General features: G+C 43.0%; 1 protein-coding gene and 1 pseudogene across 1 annotated transcript in view; both read left to right on the forward strand.

Moving 5' to 3' along the window:
* Positions 1-24,891, forward strand: part of SPATA16 (spermatogenesis associated 16) — a 483,092-nt gene that overhangs the window by 238,820 nt on the left and 219,381 nt on the right. The window lies entirely within an intron of this gene.
* LOC146786027 (18S ribosomal RNA) lies at positions 5,728-6,926 on the forward strand (annotated as a pseudogene).

Consider the following 24,891-nt stretch of genomic DNA (forward strand, 5'->3'; position numbering starts at 1 on the left):
GTTTTATTTTTCACCGGCTGGCTCAGCCAGCGTGTGCAGGGAGAGGTGGGGCCAGGGCCATGGGAGAGGGGAGAAGGTCTGGTTCCTGCACTGTAAGTGCGCATGTGTGTTTGGCCGGCCATCTCAGGCTGGCCAAGCACACATGCGCACTTAGGTTTCTCCAACCTGGCTGTATTAAACAGCCGGGCTGGAGAAACAGCACAGACTCCCTGTCCTGAGCAGAGCGTCAAAGCAGTTTGCTCAGGCCAATCCCCGCACTGCTCTCATGCTTGAGAGATGAAGAGGTTGCATGGGGAGTCTCTGATGCTGGCCCAGGGGCTGCTGGGACCCATGAAGCATGGGAGAACTGAGGCACGAGGGGGCAGAAGCAGCATTAGGTATGTTTTTAAAAGCCGTGCTCTCCTCTCCCTTGCTCCACCCCCTCTCTCTCTCCCCCTTACTCCCCCCTGCCACCACTGTTTACATGCGTCAGCCACCACTGACCATGCCCCTAGTACTCACTGTAATACAAAGCAAAAGGGAACAAAAAAACTAAATACAGTGTTCCCTCCCCCACATGAATAGAAGGGGAGACGGAAATCAGGAGTATGACATTGAAGACTTGAAATCAGAATAAATGATGCTCATATGTAATTAACCTGATCATTACGTCCTCGTTCAACTTCCTCGTCTGACTCCTTACGGGGTACACACCACAAACATACAAAGATAACTTAGACCTATTTATGCAACACCCTGTGTCCTTTCGATTCGGCATCAAAAGAAATCTTTTAAAGGCCCATCCCAAAGATGCCACCACACCAGCCCCAAAATGAGGTGATAGATTAATATCCCATTTGTAAAGGGTAGAGGAAATGAAAGTGTAAGAGGATGCCCAGGTAGCAGCATTACAAACATCCTTAAGAGATGCTCACTTGAAATTGTTCATGAAGTACACTCCTCTCTTAGATCTACTCTGAGCTAAAACTGAGGAATTCTTGTCAAAAGCTTCATGGGTCCAGAGAACAGCTAATTTAACCAAGGGCTAACAATCGCGGTTTTAGGTCTCTACAAGTAGTTCCAGAAGTGATAAAAAGAGCATCAGTCTTATCAAAAGGAGCCATTCTATACATGTAAATAGGAAAGCTCCATGAACATATAATGAGTGCATCCCCACCTCCTTATTTGGAGAAAGAGCAGGAAGAAAGCTGATAAGACTACATCCTGAGAGTGGTGAAATTCTGAAGGAATTTTGAGGAAAAATTCCAGACTAAGCCAGAAAAACATTTTTTAAGTGAAAAGAAAGAAAGGGCAGCAGTACAGTAAAGCATAAAATTCTTAGATGACGTGAGTACAAAGCAACTAGAAATATTACCTTCAGGAAAGGAATCAGATAGAAGTTTTTCAAAAGGGTCCCTTTACAACTGCTGGAAAGGCAAAAGGAGATTCCAAAAAGGGAAAATAGAATGTTTAACTAGCATTTGCAGGAAAAAGCTTCTGAGTGTTCGAGAAAGCGGGGGGGCACAGAGGGTGATTTAGAGTCTCAATGGGTTGAATCACTACCCATTTATTTCATAAAGAGGAAACAGCCAACCTAACAGGAAACCGACAAAGAGAAAATATAGAATCTTAGTTGGAATGCAAGAAGATCAGTATGTACCAGGAGTCAACATTTGCACAACAGCAAGAATAGACCTTATGGCTACTTGACGTCTTCATTCTTGAAGGCAAAGGGCAATCTCTTTGAAACATCCCTGTGCTTGGAGATGCAACCTCTTTAGCTCTAAACTGACATCCTGAGATGTAGGAGGGTGGTCTCTGGGCAGAGAAATCTCAAAGGAGAGTGATGGATAGGAAATCTCCTCAAAGTAAGAATTGAGAAGTTAAATTGTAAGACCAAGATCTCCAAGGCCACAAGGGAACTACCAGGAGAACCTCTGGTCTATCCAGCTGAATCTTCTGAAGAAACTGTTTCAAAAGATAAAGAGGGAAATTCATTCATTCATTCATTAAAAACTTTATTTCGGTTTTGTTAAACAAACCATAAAAGTACACACAAGTGCGACACAATAAGAATAAATATTGGGAATAAGTTCATCATTAGGATACATCAGTGCTGAGTTAGCAGGAATTTTAGGCGGTACATACTTATAAATCCAGGCATTTTCTATATTTAACAGCCGACTTTAAAAACTCTAATACAAAAAGAATACTATCACTACATAGTAGTTGTAAATACACATGGCAGGTCTGATCTGATAAAAATCAAGTTTCTTTAAAAGCGGGACCAGATAGCGTTTGCGGGGAAATTCGTAAAATTTACATAAAAACATAAAATGCAGCATGTCCTGCGGGGAAATTCCTTTTGGCAACTTCAGAGACAGGGTATGGAAGACGGTATCCCTTCGTGATGGACCAGAAGGAGGGAGAGCAGAGATACAAGAAGACACAGGATGAAGCCAAATCTCCAGAAGCAACTCACCCTATATGACCGTATCTAACAAAAGGAAAACAACTAACTCAATCATCGCAACATATTATCAGGAGACAAAAATGCACATTGGATTGCATCAAACTTTCATGCAAGAGCCCCTACAAATCTCTAACTGTCCCTACACGACTTTAAAGTGGAAATTCTAACCTAATTATAATCTAAAGAAAGTTTCAGTAAAAATGAAAAAAGTTGTCAGCCGTTAGAGCCCTCCAAAGAAGTACTACAACTAGGGTCATGTAGCGTGAAGCCACAAAGCCAAAGATGAGGTCTGTACCTCAAGGCGTCCTAAAGCAAAAGTGTTAGCTGTCGCTAACTATGTTCCAACATAAGCAATCGCTGCATTAAGGCACCTCCCACAGTGCTACTAGTATTTTTCCATTATTCCAGCATCCTTCGGCTTTCTTTCTCCGCCCAAATGTTCACACATTGAGATATTTTGTGCGCCCTTGGTGCCATCTCCTTCTCCCATGAGAACTCGTCTCCCATCTCTTATTGCATTTCTTCTTCTCAGGCCTCTCTATCTACTAGGAACAAAAACTCTTTCTCTCACCTAATGAAGCCTTGTCTACTTGCAGTGGGAACACAACATACATGTAACATTCCATGGTGCAAACAAAATGCAATTTCAAACGTTATCTGCAAAATGGATTGAAAAGGCATTTGAGGTCTACAGGTAGGCTAAATCAACAATACGCAGGTTACATTATGTGTGCCCTTCTACAAGCAAATAAGCCCTATTTTCAATATATACCTCAGCAGTTATACATGGCAAGTCTTAAAATATTAGTGTCAAGAGTGTAATATTAAACAAATTAGCAAACACATTTAGTTTGTTATCTCTTAACAATGAGTTAATGCACACTTTTGTCAGTTACATTTCTAAAGTACACCTAAGATTTGCGTTAATCATGAGGATACTTAAACATCTTGTATTCCTCTTTCTTCTTTTCTCATATTAGTCACATAGAATATATGCGAGTGCAGACTAACCATGATTATAATACACACTTACTGTCAATTCAAAATGAGGGGCCCAAACTACTCTCCTCCAGTTTCAGTGATGAAAGAGATGTTGAAGCAGTGGACCAGGGGGCCACCATTAGACAATCGGCCATCTCACCCTGGACATGTAGACAGTCTGGTGCCGAAGACTGAGGCAGTCTTAGTAATGAGGAAAGATCAGAGAAAAGTTTCATCTTCCTTGAAGGAAGAAAAGAGTCCTGCCCCAAGGAGCCTTGTTAAGATTCTAAAGAAATCTATGTCAATGCAAGACCGCATATGCCTGGTAAATGACCTTGACTCCCTTGCATAAATCAAAAAACAAATTAACCAATTGTATATCTAGGGTAAAGGCTGGATACCCCTAGAATGCAGCATAACATCCAGAGATGCCATAATAAATGGGACGGCTTGAAACTGATAATGACAATGGAGAACGCATAATCTTAGATACGTCTGAGATCTTGGGTTGCCTGGAATCTGTAAGCTTGTATAAAACAGATCCGGTGAGGATACAAAGTCTCAGAGAGCTACCAGGGGAGGCTTGGCTGAATGTAACGATCTTGAATAGTACTTCTAGAAGAAAGTGATTCATTTCCTTAAAGTATAAAAAAGGACAGAAGTCTCCTGAATTCTTTTTCATGATAAATAAGGTTGAATAGTTACCCAGTACCTGACCTTCCCAGGAAAGGCTTTTTGAAGAGAATGCCAGGACAAAATAACAGTACACTCCAAATACTTCACTTCTTCCAGGAGCTCAAACTGGTGCCACCAACATCCGAACTTGAGCCAAGCATTTTACTAGGTCTTCTAATTGTGCATGAAAGTTGTTAGATCCACTGAGGGTCTAGTGGAGTAGGAAACGTTTTTGGGAATTATCCTCTCACAGTGAGCTCGACCAAATGTAGCATTGAACAACTTTCAAAGAACCAGAGGCCGCGCCAGCCACATAACAGAAGCCAAAGAAAATGAGTGGTAAAAAGCAGTCTTGCTCTTTCTTAGCAAAGAGCTGAGGCATACATGGCCTTATTCACAAATGTAAACCTACACTTTTGAGTAAGTTTACACTTGTAGCAACTTTACTACTTTTTGGTATTCACAAACTGCAAGTGTAATTTTACTACCAGTAAACTTCCACTTGTAAACTTACTAGCTGTAAAATGTCACTCATATGGCCTGATCCAGAAAGTAAACTTGCACTTTTATGTACATGACACTTGCTGTAGTAACATTACTGCTGTTTTGATATTCAGAAACTACATGTGAAATTTTTCTACTAGTAATTTTACGAGTTTAATTTTGCTACTAGTGACAGTCTTCACCAGATTGCATCTCTTAAGACAAAGCTTTAAAGTGGCTTAGAAGCACTTTAACTGTATGTGGCATAACTGCTGACTCTGATTGCAAAATGTAAGGAAGCAAACATTCTCTTAACATCTTAATCTGCTCTCTTGTCAACTAAGTCTAAAGTAACAGCATCCTATGAGATGATGGTTCTTTGAGAAGATAGTTCAGCTATTATGGAGTATATTGTAACTATGGGAGGAAAGTCCTCCCAAACGTTTGGAAGAGGATAACATCTGTCCAAAAATCCAGGGAACACTGGGCGATCCATATCCTTCAGACAACCAGGTTCCTTTCTCTAATACTGTTGAAAAAATTAGTCTTCATCCAAGGGAGGGACAGTATCCTGGAAAGCAAGGTTTGTACTGATGTGGTGTAAGAAATCTTCTAGCTGAGCAACACCCTGGATATGTTGACCCCTTGGGTTCTGATTTTCCTCCACATCTGGTTCTTGATCAGAATGTAAGTCATTTTAGACCTCAGACATCTTAGAATGAGATGGTAATGTTCAGCCATTTAAAGCAGCAGTGATAGTTTGATCTAAGAGCAGCTGTAATATAGCACTGAAAAGAAAATTTGTTGTTACAGCATCCTGCTCTGAGGATGAAAATCCTGCCACCTTGGAACAATGCTTTCTCCTTGTGCTCATTGTGTTCTCCATTGGGTTCAATTACTACTCTGAAAGTAAATTGTTCATACTCATTTGCAGCCACCAATAAACAGTTCCCATATATGTTTCTGTTTCTATGAAGGCGTCACCACTGGCGGTGGACTAGGGGAAGACCGCCTCTCCCTCACTTAAAAAAATGCAATGACATCTGTCACTCCACTGGAGTATGGCAATCACAGAGGTAAAGGCAGGAACACTAGTCATTGAGGACCACTAAAACAGGACCTGAACTACAAAGCTCTTCGCCTTGCCAGATGATAACTTGCTCTTCGCCTGCCGAAGTACATCCGCAGGGACATCTACTAAATGGTGACCTTGTCTGCAAGATAAGCAGGGGTGCTGGTTCTGAAGGCAACAGAGACATTTACCAAGATGGCTACAATTTGTTAGCCCTGTCAAAAGGCAGCAGACCACTGTACATTGTCAAAGGCAAGCATAAAGGCAATTAGTAGTAGGAGAGGAAGCTGGATTTTGGACTCTGGTTCTATTTTGTTGGTTTTCAGAACTGGGGCCACGATTAAGAGGGACGGCCGGGGACATTGATATTGTGCCACTAGAGGTGAAATTCTTGAGCGGGCACAAGACGAACCAAAGCAAAAGCATTTGCCAAGATTCTTTTGATTAATTAAGAGTGGAAGTCGGAGGTTCTAAGACGATCAGATAGCGTATTAGTTCCGACCATAAATGATGCCGACTAGCAATCCAGCAGCGTTAGTCCCATGACCCGCCAAGCAGCTTCTGGGAAACCAAAATCCTTAGATTCCAGGGGGAGTATGAGTGCAAAGCTGAAACTTAAAGGAATTGATGGAAGGGCACCACCAGGAGTAGAGCCTTTGGCTTAATTTGACTCAAGACAGGAAACCTCACATGGAAAGAATTTGACAGATTAATATCTCTTTTTCAAATCTGTGAGCGGTGGTGCATGGCCGTTCTTAGTTGGTGGAGAGATTTGTCTGGTTAATTCTGATAACAAATAGAGACTCCTCGATGCTACCTAGTTACATGACCCGCTGCGGTCGGCGTCCATCTTCTTAGAGGAACCAGTGGCGTTCAGCCATTCAAGATCGAACAATAACAGGTCAGTGATCCCCTTAGATGTCTGGGGCTGCAGACACGCTACACTGAAGAGATCAGTGTGTCTACAGCTTGTTGACAGGTGCGGGTAACCCACTGAACCCCATTCGTGATAGGGATTGGGGATTGCAACTATTTCCCATGAACGAGGAATTCCCAGTAAGTGTGGGTCATAAGTACGCGTTGATAAAGTCCCTGCCCTTGGTACACACCACCCGTCGCCACTATCGGTTGGATGGTTTAGTGAGGCCGCCACTGGCAGACATCCAGTATCACATCTAATACTCCCAGAAGTTATGTATGTCAGGTCCCACCCTCTTAGCCCTTCTAGGCTTTTGTTTTGTAATAGGTTTGCATGCATGTTGAGAAAAAGTTTTTTATCCTCCAAGATATAATTTGTTAATATTACATTTTGTTTAACAATATGTTGTCAGTTCTTTGTATTCCAATATTTTAATTTGTACAACATATTTTTCTTCCTAGTCCTCAGTGCATTTTGAGTTTTCCAACTCTTTTTTGGTACAATGGATATACATATTAACATCCTGTGTCTGTGAAGGCAACAATTAAAATAAGAAATAAAAGATGAATCCAACCACTTGGAAACAAGATATAAAACGATGTGTGGCTGGTGGCACACCACATTTCAATATATCAATACAAGTTGTCAGTTTATTCAAAACAGGGTGTGCTTGAAATTATATAGATTCTCAGAAATAGGTCTATAGCTTCCTTGGCAATTCCCTGGCATTTCCAGTGAATAATAGCACATTTTTGTTTCTTCCCCCCCTTCCCAAAGGCTGGTGACTTTTATCTGGAGGAGATGCTAAAATTATGTTTTCTACTTTAAATATATATATATATATATTCTGCTCCAAAGTTGTCCACCTGTAAGTAGCACTCGACCAGCAGCTTGATTTATGTGTAGGTAGGGACGGGGATCCGCTTGTAGGAGCCGCTCCGTAGTGGATTTGCCTGACGCGTTTCGAAGCTCCATATGCTTCTCTTCAGAGGCTTTTTATGGAAACGGTGTGGCGAAGTGGGTTAGCGGTTGTGCCGTTAAAGCCTCTGAAGAGAAGCATATGGAGTTTTGAAACGCGTCAGGCAAATCCACTACGGAGCGGCTCCTACAAGCGGATCCCCGTCCCTACCTACACATAAATCAAGCTGCTGGTCGAGTGCTATTTACAGGTGGACAACTTTGGAGCAGAATATATATATCTATACATACATATATACATATATATATATATATATATATATATGTATATATATATATATATATATATATATATATATATATATATATATATATATATATATATATATATATATATCCACACAAGAACTCCATGAAGGGGGCCCCCAACCCTGCAGGGCAGCCTCTGTTTATGGGAATGGAGGGACCCGTTAAAGCACGACGTGCACATATCCAAAGAGACACAGAAGCCCGATGCTGGATTCCATCAATGCATTTATTCCTCTGGGAGAAAGCAGCATATATTACCTACTGGCGGTCGCCAGTAGGTAGTTATAGTTAGGACCCCTTTTCCATAGGAAATCCGCAACATTCTATTTTGAATAACTTTGGCGCTGGTCGATGAATCCTCGCGAATTTCTCAAAATAGGTGGGGCGCTCCGCTCCGCTCCTACCCTGAAAGTCTCGGGGGGATTCGTCAAGCGGGGGCTGAGATAAAAGGGGGGTCCCAAAACGCGTTTTTCCCATGCATTTTTCCATAGGACCTTTAGAACGAGCTACAGCCCGAACGGCTGAACAGAATTACTAGAAATTTGGCAGAGAGGTAGTCCGTAGGTCAAGGAAGTGCCTTTTGTAGGTTTGGTGTAAATCTGTTCAGTAGATTCTGAGAAAATAGCCTTTAAATCAATATATATATCTGAGCCCGCTTACGGTACGCTTACCGTACGCTTACCGTACGCGTACGGTGGCGTGCGCGAGCGCGATTCTGATTGGCTCTTAGATCTTAGTAAACATTCGAATCGGCCGAAACCAGGAAGCGGCGTCCGCCATTTTGTCTCTCGCACTGAGTGTTATTTATCAAACATGATGCCCAAAAACATGTTACGGGGCTGTTTTGACAACTCCCTCCCACATAGTCATGTTGAGGGAGTCCCCAAACATCCCCCAAGAGCAAAAACGGTTTTATTTTTTTTTCGGCAATTTCGCCGAGTACGCTTACCGTACGCTTACCGTAAGCGTACGGTAAAAAATAGAAATAAAAAAAACACTATCCACACTTACCCCACCCCCTGTTTTTTTTTTGTGGCCGTAGGCCACCAAATGTACAGGGCTTATTACATCAGTAAAAAAACTATATTTTGGCAACATGAAATTATAAAATCGAAATAAAAAAAACACTATCCACATTGACCCCACCCCCTGTGCTTTTGGTGGCCGAAGGCCACCAAATGTACAGGGCTTATTAAAGTTGATAAAAACCGTGCACGGAACGCACTGCGTTAAGTGGGCGCGCACGCCTCGAATGGCGTAAAGTAACTTAGCATTTAAAAAAACGTACAAATTCACTGAAAAAACCATAGGTTTCACACACGTTATAGTTAGGAATTAGCATTTAAAAAACCTTGCAAATTCACTGAAAAAACCATAGGTTTCACACATGTTATAGTTAGCGGAAATTTTACTGATAAAAAACCAATGAAATTGCCCCGTTATAGTTAGTGCTGGCAACTATAACTCACGCGACCGCAATCTTCTGCTGATGACATATGTGTCTTTATAAAAAAAAATATTTGTAATATATGTATAGCTAAAAATGTATGGAAGAAGACATGGGCAAATAAGTGTCTAAATACAGTATTAGCATCAGCAGAGGATTGCGGTCGCGTGAGTTATAGTTGCCAGCACTAACTATAACGGGGCAATTTCATTGTTTTTTTATCAGTAAAATTTCCGCTAACTATAACATGTGTGAAACCTATGGTTTTTTCAGTGAATATATATATATATATATATATATATGTATATATATATATATATATATTATCTACTGGCGGTTGCCAGTAAGTAGTTATAGTTAGGATCAAGTTTCCATAAGAAGAGCATTTATTATTTTGCTTATAACTTTGGCGTCGTTCTATAAATCTTCATGAAAGTTTCCAAACTAATTCTTTGTTCATATCAGCTCCTATGTTGAAAGTTTGGGGGTGATTCGTCAAGGGGGGGCAGAGAAAAAAGGGGGTCCCAAAACGTGTTTTCTCCATGCAATTTCCATAGGAAACTTTAGACAAGGCTACAGGTCGAATGAGTGAACGGAATTACCCCAAATTTGGCAGGGAGAAGGGTCACGCTTTTGTTTATTTGGTGTGAATCTGTTCAGTAGTTTTAGAGAAATATTGAAATTTACAGATATCGATATTTGGGAATTCTGCCATCTGATTGGCTGAGGCATTACGAGCACGAGCTTGCTGGTTATTGGCTGCGAACAGTTGCAACTAGGAAGTGTTGGCAGCCATTTTGTGATTCCGTTGAAGCGAGTAAGGGGGAAAAAGGGCAAAAAAAGTAGGAAAGAGGAGGGTAAGAGCGCTGTGAGCTCTGTGGGGGGGTTAGGGTGTGCTATACAGGTAGTGTGAAGCGAAGTACTTATACTTACCGGTGTGAAAGTGCTGTTTTACCCAGAGTGAAATGGTGCTGCGGTGAGGTGCCGGTACACTCGGGATGAAACCGTGAGCTGACTGCTGTAAGCTGATGTGCTATGGGCGCTGTAGCATACTGGCCGCTGTAGCATAGCTGTGCAAGTGGTGTTAGTATGGGTTTAGACTATAGCAGGAGTGGGAAGCAAACTACTCACCCCTACCGGTCCAAAGACTCGAATGGAGTGTTTTAGCAAGCAGGAATAAAGAAATAATTGTGAAGAATATAATGCAGAATGTTGCAATGCCACAGAAGACAAATGGTGAAATCAGGTGTGTTTAAGAAAGTGGCTTTGTGTAATAAAGTGATGGACTCTGCAAGTTGGTGCAAGACCTAAGGCATCCAACTGAGGCAAAATCCAACCACTTCTGCTGTATTCAAACCTAAGCTCCTGCATCAGTCGATTCCACATTAAATGTTACAGTTCCATGTGACATAAACAATACCTATTAGACATGAATGACTGTAAATTATATAATGAAAATAAAGGTAGGATACGATTACCACACTGTGCCAACCAGTTCCTAAACAATGCCGTGTTTTTTTATCATGATGGCCAGCTTGTGAGCAGAGACTGAGGATGAACTAATTTGTGTGAAAGGGCTTCGTGGATAACAGGCAGGCAGAGAGACGTGTGCACAAAGAATAGACATGGTTTCAAAATGGATGTCAGGTTTAGGCTAATTTAGCAAGTAAATAGAGTATTTTCATAGGCCATACATCACCCATCCCTGGTTAGTCTGGAGATGTAAAGGGCAATAATGAAAACAGAGTTCAAATGCCTAAGCATACTTAGAAAGTTATTATATGAAAATAGTTAAATTGAAGTGTATTACATTTTTTTTATAAAAAGTCAAAAAAGTTGGAAAAAATCAACACAAGAATAAAGTGAATTTCTTACAAGTCTTGGAGATTGCAGTCTGGAAGTTCTTCAGTGGCTTGAGATGCGTAATGTTCCAAGAGGCGATTGTTGCCATCGTGTGAGAAAAGCGAAGCGATCCAATTCATATCCTCGAAGGAACAGTAATGTTCCTCAAATGTTGGAGCGGCAATTTAAATTGGCAGGCAATCTGCGCTGTTGTCAAAGGTCGCACGTTGCAGGAGATCTTTCGCGGCTGCGTAGAAATCCCATTCCGCCAGGATAACTTTTTGCGTTGCATCCGCCAATGCTCCACTGCTCGAACAATCAAGTTCATTTTTTTCAAGATACTCCATTACCTGCTGGATATCTGGAGTGTTTGTTGGGATGTTGGTAAGGCATAGATCCATTCGCCAGTCGAATGGGCAAGTTTTGCAATAAAAAGATGGTTGCACGCAGATTGCATATGTGTGAATAAATGTCATGCTGTAGCTGGCTCCGATAATAGATAGAGGCAGGCAGCCGAAAAGTTGTTCCATTTTTTCACGGTATTGATGTTGCTTCGCGTAGAGGCATATTCTGTCGGACATGATTGTTACTACAGGGAGCGCAGCCATTTTTTACAAGCAAAAATAGTACTAGGATGGCCGCAAACAGAGAGAGAATTATGGGCACTGTTCCTGTTATTCCAGAGATGGTCGAATGAATGAAGTATGGTATTATACCAAAAACAGTTTGAAAGCCTGTGAAAAGGACAGAGGAAACAATGTTAAAAAAGTGTGCCAGAGCTTAAATGTCAGATGTGTTGAAAATTGTGTAACAATTCACAAAGTGTAATGGGAGGTTCGTATTTAAAAAAGAGTGTATTTTACTTGAAGTTCGTGCTATCTGCAGTCGGTAAATTACTTTTGGAGAAGTGAGTGACACTTCTGTTTGAAACAAAAGCGCGTTCAGTTTGCTCAGTTTAATAAAATCTGTTTTCATAGTAGGTATTGAAGGCCAAGTTGAACTTTGGGAGTTACTTTGTGTGGGTGGGAATAGAGATTGCTGCAGGAAGTTACCCGGTTTGAAACAGTAAGGACATATGGTCTGCCATCTCACATTCCGTAGCAGTCCATGTTATTAAGAAGCAGATAACTGCCGTTAGAAAGCTGTGTGAATGTTGTTCTGATTGTGGGAGTTGGCGTGCTTTTAAGAAAGCTCACAAGATTGGGGGCTGTAAGCTTAGAAGCGTCGTGCAGTTGGACATTCTTGCATAGTAATGAATGACTGCCATTGTGGTCGCACTTTTCACCTGTGAGAAAAACTTCTATATCCTCTTTAAGACAGTGATACGTAAATGGGAGAAACCACTGCTTGGAAATAAACACGCTACCTTATATAATCACATACAACATGACAAACAACATGTACACCTAGCAGACACAATGACACTACGTACTGTGGGAACCGTGGCTAGCCATGTACACAAACCAAACATGGCATAGCACCTCTGCCACACAATACAGAATGTGGGGAGAGAGTGGGAGCAAAGTATGTGCGAAGGTGGCAAGTGATTCTCGATTATAAAAGTATACAAGGCAAAGTGTTGAGGGGATGTGCCGGACAGACTTGAGTATGCAGAGCACAGACATGTACATGTCAACATACACTGATGGTCTATTGAGTGAAGTGGACTAGGCTAGCATAGGGGTATGAATAAAAGGCACGTTTCTCTTGGTGTGGTTCTCTTCCGGAATGGCAAACATGTCTGCCAGGTCTCCTCAGCTTACACCGCCACGAGGCTGACGCCGTGAGCGAAGGTGGCTGCGTGAAAAATGCTCTCAGCCTGCTGGTACCCAGAAACCGTCATGGCCGCTGCGACGCAAATATGCCCCACAGTTCACCTTTTGACACCACCGTATGTGAAAGAAGGCCCACCATGTGCAGGCGGAAGCTTTGGGCCGAGGTCTGCGAGCTGGGAAGGCTCCTTAGATCGAAGCTGGCTACCGTGACACAGGCAGACAGCACCCAGCCTGAGGCCCAGCTCCGTGGAGTGCTATGTATACTACTAATACAGTAGTCCAACAGGTACCAACAGTGGAACGGTGTCTTGATCCCACAATGGACGATGTTAGAACTGCATCTGAGAGTGGATATGAAGATACTCCCTTCAACCAGGTGTCACCAACTCTAGGTCCCAACAGTGGAATGGTGTCTTGATCCCAGAATGGACGATGTCCGATATTACCTGCTGCTTGGTTTTCACAGAACTCCCTCCGTTGAGGTGCATCAGACTCTGTGCTTCCATAGCTAATTGCTGCACATGCTCATTGGGCTTGGCTGACTGCAGTCGCTGGAGTACACAGCGGTACAGGAGGTTGGAACAGTGAAACGGGGTCTTGATTCTGTGATTGAGGATGTCAGAAGTTAAAGTCTGTGATGATTTGTGGGTACCCCTCTGATCAGGTGCAACCAACTCCGTGATTTCGAATCCAACGGCACGTGGCTGTGAGGCGTTAATGACCACTGCCTCTGGCCTACACTGTGGTCAGCAGGGCTCACAATTCAGATTGAGTGGTGATTGTTTAATTACAGAATCCAGTAGGCAATTAACTACAACGTCTATTGAAATATACACAATATCCTTTTAGTATACTTGTTTGAAGAACTTTTTTTAGATGAGTTATAGGTTAAGTACACTGACCAAATTCTTCTTGGTAGTGGTAAAGAACACTGAATAACAGTCTACACTGTGGAAAGCAGAGATTGCAATTCGAATTGTTGTTGTATTTTGTAAAGAGGAAGTGAGAAAAAGTATTAATGGATGACTGTCCTGACTACTGCCTTCAATTTACACTGCAGACAGCAGTGTTCACAATTCAAATCGAGTCGCTATTGTAGACGACGCAGTCCTGTAGGCAAAAGACATTGCTCCAGTGCGCTCTGTCCGCACCACGCATACGCATCATCGCAGGGTCCGCACATGGTTTTGGTTGCTTCGCGTACTGCAAAAAGGACAGCTCAAGTCAATGCCACGTGGTTGTGGGCCCTTGCTGACCGCTCTCTGGCCTACACTGCAGACAGCAGTGTTTACAATTTAGATAGAGTCACTATTGCAGATGAGGCAGTCCTGTAGGCAACAGACATTGCTCCTAGTACGGCCCGCTCGCAGGACGGATCATTCCTGGCAGTGCACATGCTGAATGCTTTTGATGTGGCTATCTAAGTGCACTAGAACTGATGGACCCTTTATGATACAATCTTGTTGTATATTATTTCAGATCTACTGCCTGTATCTCAGTATACCACAAGTTATGGTTCTTTTACGATAGAATCTTTTGGGTATTATTTCACATCTAGTGTCCCTAACTTACTGCAGCACAAACTATTGACCCTTTTATTATTGAATCTCTGTGTGTGATCCAATGATTACTGTTGTAGTTGATGCTAGTCGCAACCATTCCCTGAGGGCTGGTTTACACTCACCCCACACGCATCCAGCACAGACGTCACTGGATATGTGACCCTGGTAATAAAGAGGAGTCAAGCACATGTGCCTGTACCCACTTCCACTATCTATCTGTAGGTGTGTTCATTATCTATGCACGATACTGCCCCTGGGCCGTAACACATTAGCGTGGGCTGTGGACAGCGTATGCAACCATGTTACCTCTGGCAGTGGGGAAAACTTTGGGTATGTAACTTTTAGGTGCATGGCTATCACAAGTGGAAGGCTACTTTACAGAGCATAAATATTGATGAAGATAATGGTTGCATGTTGTGTGTAGTGTCAAATATGTGTACATAGCAAAACGTTTTCAAAAAAGCTCTCTAAGCAGAAGAGGAGTCTCTCATCAAACGCTGTATAGAGAATGACTAAAATGGGTGGGGTCCTCCAACTGTTACAATAGGAAATGTTATGAACCAATCAAATGCTTTTCTTTAAGGTCACATGGTAATCGCGCACCGAGCGCGCAAGGAGGCCGCACCCGACGCGAAGTTTTTTACAGTTAGAAATATATAAATGTTTAAAATATTTTAGATTATCGCTTGTTCTCATATACACTTTAAAGTTATTTAGATATAGTTTTGAGACAAAAAAAATGAGGGAATGGCATACCCGGCGCGACACCATACGTCTATGATGTAACACAGGGCCGGGCAGCGTGCACTTGTTGCATACGCAACGTGCAGCGGGCGCGACCCCATACGTACATGATGTAATGCACGGCTTGGTACTGCGTACCCGTCGCATACAAAAGTAGCAGCTGGCGCGACCTCATACGTATATGATGTTACACGGGATGCGGTGCCAAGAACCCATTGGATACGAAATGCGCATCATTTACGAGTTTAGCAATATGGCGGATAGGATTCGCGTGCTGATGGAGCTTGGTTCACTACCTTTACGGGACTCCAGTATTCTCAAAAAAATAAATAAAAAAGAAATACATATTTTCGGGGAAGATATAAAACATTACATAATTTTTTTAATTAATTACAAAAAAGGGTAATAGAGTTCCAAAATATTACCAAATATATATATATATATATATAGGTTTTATAAATATTAAAATACGAAACTAACATTTAAAAAACCTTCGAAATTCATTGAAAAAACCATAGGTTTTACAGATGTTATAGTTAGGAATTAGCTTTTAAAAAACCTTTGAAATTCACAAAAAAAACATAGGTTTCAGGGACGTTATAGTTAGTTGGACATTTGACTCATATAAAACCATAGAAATTCGCCCGTTATAGTTAGTTGAGCTAACTATAACTCGCGTGCCCGCAATGCACTGGTGATGACGTCACATATTACATCACTCATGACATGGTCATTGACATCACTGATGACATCTCAAATGACATCACTGATGACATCACTGATGACATCATCCATGTGATTATCTGATGCACATACTGATGGCCTAATATAAACTTTGATACACGCACTCTAAATTACAGACTACTATTTTTGAAACATGCACACAACAGTGCCTGATACTACATACCACCCACTATTTCCTAGGTCTACACTCACATCCAGTCACTTATACATGCAGTTACTCATCAATACAGTACTATAATATACACTCATACACTTATACATACAGTCACACGATGCCACTCATCTATAGAGTTACTCACACACCTAGTCAGTCATGCAAAGAATTATTCACATACCCATTTACTCATGTATACAGTTATACACACCACCTGCGTTATTTTTACACACAGCACATCACTTATTTATGCAGATACTAACACATACTTACCGTCTTATACAATCACTGATACAAGCATACGCTCTTTTATACACCCACTCTTCAAATAACTTACTCTCACGTTTAGTCATTTATATACTCCAACACTCACATATACTGCTTTAAAACATATGTAGTTACTCACACATATACAACTGAGACATTCATTCACTCACCAACACACCCATACACATGCTAACTCACCCATACAGCCCTTCCCAGATGCACTTTTGAATCCATACAACCAGTGATTCACCCACTCAGACATCTATGCACAGAGTCACACACCCACCCGCACAGACACTCAGGCACTCATACAGATACTCAGACAACAAATCAATAACCCATATAGACACTCATGTAGCTACTCACCAACCCATGCAGCCGCTTATACACCAACTGAGAGACTAATACAGACTTTCACACAGTTTAGTCACTAACCCATGCATTCAGTGAGATATGTTCAACCACTCACTTATACAGTTAGTCACGCACCTACTAAATAATCCATTCAGGCACTTGTAAGTCCACTCATTCTTCAATACACCTTGGCATAGATATATATGAAAAATATTTAAACTTTACAGAAACACACATTCACTGGATGATGTTATCAGTGATGTCATCAGTGATGTCACAGACCATGTCATGAGTGATGTAATATGTGACGTCATCACCAGTGCATTGCGGGCGCGCGGGTTATAGTTAGCTCAACTAACTATAACGGGCGAATTTCTCTGGTTTTATATGAGTCAAATGTCCAACTAACTATAAAGTCCCTGAAACCTATGGTTCGTTAGTGAATTTCAAAGGTTTCTTAAATGCTCATATATATATATATTCACAACATCGGAGGCATCTGAAGAGGCTACCGCCGAAACGCGTCATGCCGGATAAACTTAACAAATGTTTTCCTGAAGCCCTGCCGTGTCCCCTTATCTTTTTCGGAGGAGAAGGTGTTTTCGCATATTAGCGTGGGCCAGCAACACGCAAAGGGGATCCTTCCAGAAGTGTCCAGGGACTAGTGGCAATACCCGGACCACCTCACACCTGATGGAGGCAGAGGCCCTTGCTGCCAGCTGACAGTCCGTGAACTACACGGAGAGACGAAGTTACTTTATCGTCGTCTCCTAAGCGTTTGTCGACATCGGAATGATGAGGTTGGAAGTGCAGGGTCCAGGAAATACAATCTGCTAAGCACAGTGCTGTGATCCTAAACCTACCATTCGCTAGCCACTCACCTTGAGGAGGAAAAATCTGGCTGTATGCGACACTCGTCTTTGTGTGAACCAACTGCATGATGGGACTTGCAGTCCGTAATCTTGAACTGGTCGAGTGCTCACAGCCGAGATATGGTACAGGTGTGCCCCATGAAGGAGGGGCTAAATCAACAGGAGGAAACCTTAAAATCACAACATCGGAGGCATCTGAAGAGGCTACCGCCGAAACGCGTCATGCCGAATAAACTTAACAAATGTTTTCCTGAAGCCCTGCCGTGTCCCCTTATCTTTTTCAGAGGAGAAGGTGTTTTCGCATATATATATATATATATTATCTACTGGTGGTCGCCAGTAGATAGTTATAGTTAGGACTGTGTTTCCATAGGAAATCTGAAAATTCTATTTTGAATAACTTTGGCGCCGGTTGACGAATCCTCGCAAACTTTTCAAAATAGGTGGGGCGCTCTGCTCCGCTCCTACCCTGAAAGTCTCGGGGTGATTAGTCAAGCTGGGGCCGAGAAAAAAGGGGGGTCCCAAAACACGTTTTCTCCATGCATTTTTCCATAGGACCTTTAGTCGAAGGTACAGCCCGAACGGCTGAACAGAATTACGTGAAATTTGCCAGAGAGGTAGCCATAAGGTCAAGGAAGTGCCTTTTGAAGGTCTCGTGTAAATCTGTTCAGTATTTCCTGAGAAAATAGCATTTAAAACCATATCAATATCTATACGCGCGCACAGTGCGCGCACCCTGCCGTGTGCAAGCGCAATTCTGATTGGTTGTTAGATGTCAGTAAACATTTGAATCGGTCGAAATCAGGAAGTGGCGGCCGCCATTTTGTCTCTCGCAGTCTGAGGCAGTGAAAAACAAAGGTGGAGAACGTGAAATGGGGGCAGGGTGGACAGTTCCTGACCCCCTAGCCTTTGTCAGGGGGTCACTGAAGGACCCCCAAGGGTGAAAAAAACATTTATTTTTTTGTCAAAAATGCACGGGGTGCGCGCACGGAGCGAGCACGGTGCGCGCACGGCACGCACAGCACCTCGTGGGAGCTCGGTGCGCGCACGGTGAAAAACCTGAAAAAAAAATATTAATAAATACATAACTTAGCATTTCAAAAACCGTACAAATTCACTTAAAAAACCATAAGTTTCACACACGTTATAGTTAGGAATTAGCATTTAAAAAACCTTGCAAATTCACTTAAAAAACCATAGGTTTCACACATATTATAGTTAGCTGGACATTTCCCTCGTAAAAAACCAATGAAATTCCCCCGTTATAGTTAGTGCAGGCAACTATAACTCACGCGACCGCAATCCTCTGCTGATGACGTCAGATATTACATCACTGATTACATATGTGTCTTTCTGAAAAATAAATATTTGTAATAAATGTATAGCTAAAGATTAATGGAAGAAGACATGGGTAAATAGGTGTCTAAATACAGTGATGTAATATCTGACGTGAGAGTCTCACCGGATTGGGAAACCCCCCAAATATTTTGTATATATTTGCCACAGGTGTATTACCCCTAGGACCCTCCAAAAAGGTTCAGGAGTCAGGCTACCCTTTCACTCCCCCGTTATACCTTATGTTTTCATTTTAAAAATACTTCCCTTTGTATGGCTCCCCACCTCTGTTCCCTGGGAAGTAGTCTCCTACGGATGAAACCTACAGACTGATCCAGGCCCTCTTCATTTAGCTGTGGGAGCATAGTCACTATGTCATGCTCTGAGGCGTTTTCCTGCACAACACAAACTCTTGGGAATAATCGGGGGCCTTGAGCACAGGCGCTGTGCTCATGTGTTCCTTCATGGGGTCAAAAGCTTTTTTAGCACACCTCTGTCCAGATCACCTGACGTGGCTTCTTCTTGGAAGTCAGCTTGGTCAAGGGGCCAACAATGGTACCATATCCCTTGATGAATCTCCTGTAGTATCCACAGAGGCCTGAGAAGGCTCATGCTTCTGTCTGGGTCTTGGGGGGTTTCTAAGTCAGAACGGTGTCACTTTTAGGCTGCAAGGGCTGCACCTTGCTGCCCCCTACTTGCTGTCCAAAGTAGACAACAGAACCCTGTCTTATCTGGCACTTACTGGCCTTGATAGTCAGTCCTGCACCCTGCTGAGCCCAAAGCATTTCCTAGAGGTAGTTCAAGGGGTCCTTCCAATTAGAGCTGAAAACCGCAATGTCGTCTAGGTAGGCCGTACTGAAGTTCTCCAAACCAGCCAGGACCTGATTCACCAACCTCTAGAAGGTGGCAGGACCTTTCTTCACAACAAAAGGCATGATCTTTACGGTGTCGAGAGCAATGACCTCCCTTTAGCCCCCTTGATCAAGGCGATCTGTTAGTACCCAGATGTTAAGTCAAACGTGCTGAGGAACTTGGCAGCACCAAGCTGATCTGTGAGCTCATCAGCTATGGGAATGGAGTGTGCGTCAGTCCTAGTGACTGTACTGAGCCCAGGATAGTCTACACAGAACCTTAGTTCAGATGTGACACCTGGAGGGGAAGTCTTGGGAACTAGCACCACTCTCCTAGACCATGGGCTGTTTAAGGGCTCAATAACCCCTAATTCCAATATATTGGAGATCTCCTCCTTAATGCTAGCTCTCACCTTATCGGACAACATGTAATTTCTGTTCTTCACAGGTGTACTGTTCCTAGTATCAATATCATGGGTACACCATGTAGTAAGTCCTGGACAAGGGATAACAAAGAGGCAAACTGCCACAGCAACTGGCAGCAGTCTCTCTGTTGATCTCTAGTCAGTATAGGGGAGAGGCTGTCATCCACCTCTGACCCATCCTGCAACTTGGAAGATAAGGGGTTGAGGAGAGGCTCACTTTCCTCTTCCACCCCATCAGTAACCAGGAGCATGGTTATCCCAGACTTCTCAAAATGGGGCTTGAGGCGATTCACATGCAGGACCTTCAAAGGGTTTCTAGGAGTTTTGAGGTCCACCAACTCTTGTGCTGATTCACCTAATAAGGCCTAGACCAGAGGTCTTCAAACCTTTAGATGCCGAGACCCCCTTGTTAAAAGTTTCAAGAGTAAGCACCCCCTCCTTGCAAAAATGTATAAACCTATAGACAGGGCTACTGGCATTATGAGGACCTAATTTTTGTATGTATTTATGCTGCAGGTTCGACTAAATTGTGTGGTAAGAAAATGTAAATAATGCTTTGTGATGCCGCATATTATGGTATAGTATTGCTTCATTATTTTGAAATTGTTTACACACAGTAACACTGAGGAAAGATTTCACCTCATCAGTACCAGTTTATAACCAAAATACCGCAATAAACAACAGAAAGATGTCTAGTCAACCTTTGTGAAGGGCCTTTACTCCACAGGAATACATGTTGTCACATTAAAAGCTCACCTGGCCCTAGCCAGGCGCAGCAAGGGTCATTTAAAACCCTTGCAGTCTTGTGCAGAGTTAAGCAGTTTACCCACACCTCTTTCCTCCCACCCCTCCCTTCCATCCCTCTCTGCTCTCCCAAACCCGGATCCCTCTCTCACTTTGCAGGCCATTTTCTTTCACCCCTGTTTACAACTACTGAACTCTCCCTATTCAAACTCTCACTTCACGTTTAATCACCTCTTGCCATTCTGTCTTTTCACTGCCTTCATCTCAAAAAGTCTCTTGCATTTATCTCATGACCTCTCTGGTCCCGTCGCCTCTCACGCCCCTCAGCACTTATCATTCACCTCAAGTCTCTCCCTTCAAATTTCTGTCTATTTGTATCTTACACCGCTCTAGTCCCCCATTCATCTTTCACATCTACCCTTTGTTCTTTCACACCTTCTTGAAACAACGTCCCTCTCCCCTGTTACCTTAACACCCATCCCAGTACTCGCTTTCTTTCCCTATCTCTGCTGTCCATCACCCATGTTGCATCAAATTCTCTTTTTAAATCACAGATCATCACTCAGTCATCTTCTCTCACAGTTTAACAGTAACCCTTCTCTGTGCCCTCACCTTGCGCTCACACTCACCTCTACTCTTGCGTTTCTGCACATCCTTTGGCACTTCACATTTCTCCTCATCCCTGACCTCTTAAATGGAATTCTCTTGTTCCCTTGCTGTCCTCCATCATCCCGTCTCTTCTCACCCTCTCATCTCTCATCACCGAGTATACGGGTCGGTTTATAGTATAAACCGACCCGTATGCTCCTCTCGGCCTATGCCAATCTTCTTATTGTTCCCTAATTCAGGAAGGCACGAATTGTCAGTCTCGCTGTTTTGGTGCAGGCCGCACAGTTTTGGAACTTGCACCCTCCTTTGCTTTGCTCCACCAACAATCTATTATCCTTTAGAGAACTATAACAACCTGGCTCTACGCCCTGTAGGCTACCCCATTTGGCTGGTTCTCCTTCCTCTTCTGTGTGTTTCTCATTTGCCATTTTAGGCAGCAGATGGTTATTAGCCATTACGAAGGTGGTCGCCTTTCGATTATTTGAAAAACACTGGTGAAATTTCTCTTAAAATAGGAATTGTGTAAGTGCCTCACACCCCGTGGGCCACACTGCAGCCAATTTGCGCACCCAATATATAATCTGATTTGTGACTCAAGTGTTTTGTACTGGGCACACAATTTTCTTACTGACATATGATTTTTAAAAGACTGCTGAAAATGCACTGTGATGTCCTATTTTTTCCTACACTTCCTGGGAAGAGACCCTTTTTTCCCCATTAATGACCTTGAGAATGTCAGGCTTGCTCACTATGTTCACTTGTAGCAATTTGTAGCTAGTATCGAAACCACCTGGGCTGTTTTGGGTTCCCTGTCCATCACTGAGTACATTAGATCAAACTGATATACTTAATTACATTTAATAAAGGTAATCGTTTTTAAACATGAACATTCAAGAAGCCCATCATGCCTTCGTGATGACGTCATTAGTTTAACAAGGAGACAAGTCAATTTGGTGTGCCCAAATGACTAAATAAGCAGAATAATTTTAGTATACGGTAATAATATTATTGTCTAATAAATCTGGTTAGTACTGGCCCTCAGCTGAATGACTTCAAAGTGCTCTCACATGTGATGGCAGCCTGGTAAAGTGATTTGCCCAAAATCACACAATCTGATCAAGCAAGGAAGCTGAGGTTTTGATCCCAACTTCCTGACTCAAACATTGCACAAATCAACCATTGTGTGGATATCCGCATCACTAATATTAAACACCATGGCCAAAGCTCTGGGTTTATTTTTCTGCGAGTAACTTTGCACAGTGTTGTCAGTAAATTGCATGTTGCATCAATATGACGGAAAAAAATCTTTCCTAAGAAAAGGACAAAGTTAAGGGTAATAGCAATCAAACAGAACTATTTGGGAAGTGTCAACACCTCACTGAAAGCAACTATATACAATAGCATAACAAGGACGTTTAAGAGATCCCACGAAGCTCTGACAAGCATTCACAGGGACAGGCGAAGCACCGCCTGCCTGTACGAAAACTACCTCGGCTGCAGACAAACACGAGGGCACACTTAGTTTCTGCATTTAAACTCCCAGAGCAAGTAAAAGCAGTAAAGTACCCCTGGGAGCAAAGAGGAGTGCGGCACTTACTGCACAAGAACAGAACTGCAGGCGGTCAGCACTGCCTGACACTGGTTTCAAGAACCTGCTCTCCATGTGACCACTCACTGCCTGTTGCCTCGGACTTCTGCTGGACTTTCGGCCTGATTCCTATGGTCCTTGACATGGAGACTTGGGGCCTCGCTTTCACCTACGCTATTTTCACTTATTTGACCCCGGTATTGGTGCAGAAAGGAAGACACCACCTGCATTTGGAAGGGGCGCACTTTTGAGCATTAAAAAAACTGCATTTCAGCAGAAAGGAAACAATATCTGTTGAGCCGGAAAAAAATGGAAAACTGTGGAGTTAAGCACACCCTGCAAGTTTGTGTGCAATCTACACTTCTCCAGTATTACGTCATTCCCAATTTAATGAAAGGTCTCCTGTGGGTTATGGAAATGTTATTTAGGTACCAGATGACAATTTATTCGGCAAAGTCACTTTTAGCAACAGTTGGCTAAAAACCGAGAGGGGCCTCACTGCCACTCCCACGAACACCACCTCAATCTACAACAATGACAACGACCACAGCAGCCTTGAGACACTTTACTTTTTTTTTCCTGCAAAATCCTTCAGTGTGACTGGGAATGTGCGACCCTCTTTCCATCACTCCATGACCCCCCTGGGGGTTGTGCCCCACAGTTTGAAGACCCCTGGCCTAGACCAACGTTCTTACAGGTCCCGGGGCTCCACTGGCTCCATTACCCACATTTTTGGCCAGGCTGAAACTGAACCAAAGTGGTATTCTGGTCAAACCTGCAGCTCATGTCCTCCTGGCTAGCTTCTAAGTTCTCCTGTGCGATTTTCCAGAAGCAGGCTCTCTGGTTGAGGAATGCCAGTATGTATCTAACTACATCTTGGGGTGGCTTCTTAGGAGCTTGCTCCAATCCATCCCCAACCAAACTGAGAGGTCCTCTCACAGGTTGCCAATACAGAAGCCAACCCCTTCTATGGTACCTCGCTCTAGGTGAACAAAAGCCAAGGTAGGAGGATGTCCCATTTGCACCTCATGGGTTCGGATAGACCCATAATCATGCCTTTGAGGGTGCATTTCAACCTTTCAGACAACCCATTTGTTTGAGGTGGTAAGGAGTGGTGAACTTGTAGGTTACCCTGCACACCTTCCAAATGGCCTTGATGTAATAGGACATGAAGTTGGCATCCCGGTCAGATAACACCTCCTTGGGGAAACCCACATGGGTAAAGATTCCCTTCAGTGTCCTGGCCACGACAGGCACCGTCACTATCTTCAGAGGAATAGCTTTCAGGTATCTAGTAACATGGTCCACCGAGATGAGAATGAATTTGTTGCCCATCGATGTCTTCGGATCCAGAGGTCCCACAATGCCGATGCAAACCTGTTTGAAACGGGTGCTAGCAACAGGAAAAGGTTGCAATGGGGCCTTGCACTCCCCCCCTGACTTGCTACTTGCCTGGCAGGTAGGACGGGACCTACAGAACACATCTGAGGCCTTCGTCATTTGAGGCCAGTAAAAGTGGGTGATAGGTCTGTCAGAGTTTTTGTCTTGTCCCAAATGATCTTCCAGTGGCACATCATGAGCCGGAACCAGTAGGAAGGACCTGAAGCACTGGGGTACCACCAACACATGGGTTGCACCAAGCTCAGGAGCCTTAGGTTCACTATACAGGAGATCATTCACCCAATAAATCAGATGCTTGTGTCACCAGCTGCCTGGGCTTTGGCCTGCTGCTGAAGACCCACAAGAGTAGGGCACTCCTTCTACACCTT

This window comes from Triturus cristatus, chromosome 11 (genome assembly GCF_964204655.1).
Source record: "Triturus cristatus chromosome 11, aTriCri1.1, whole genome shotgun sequence".
Lineage (NCBI taxonomy): Eukaryota > Metazoa > Chordata > Amphibia > Caudata > Salamandridae > Triturus > Triturus cristatus.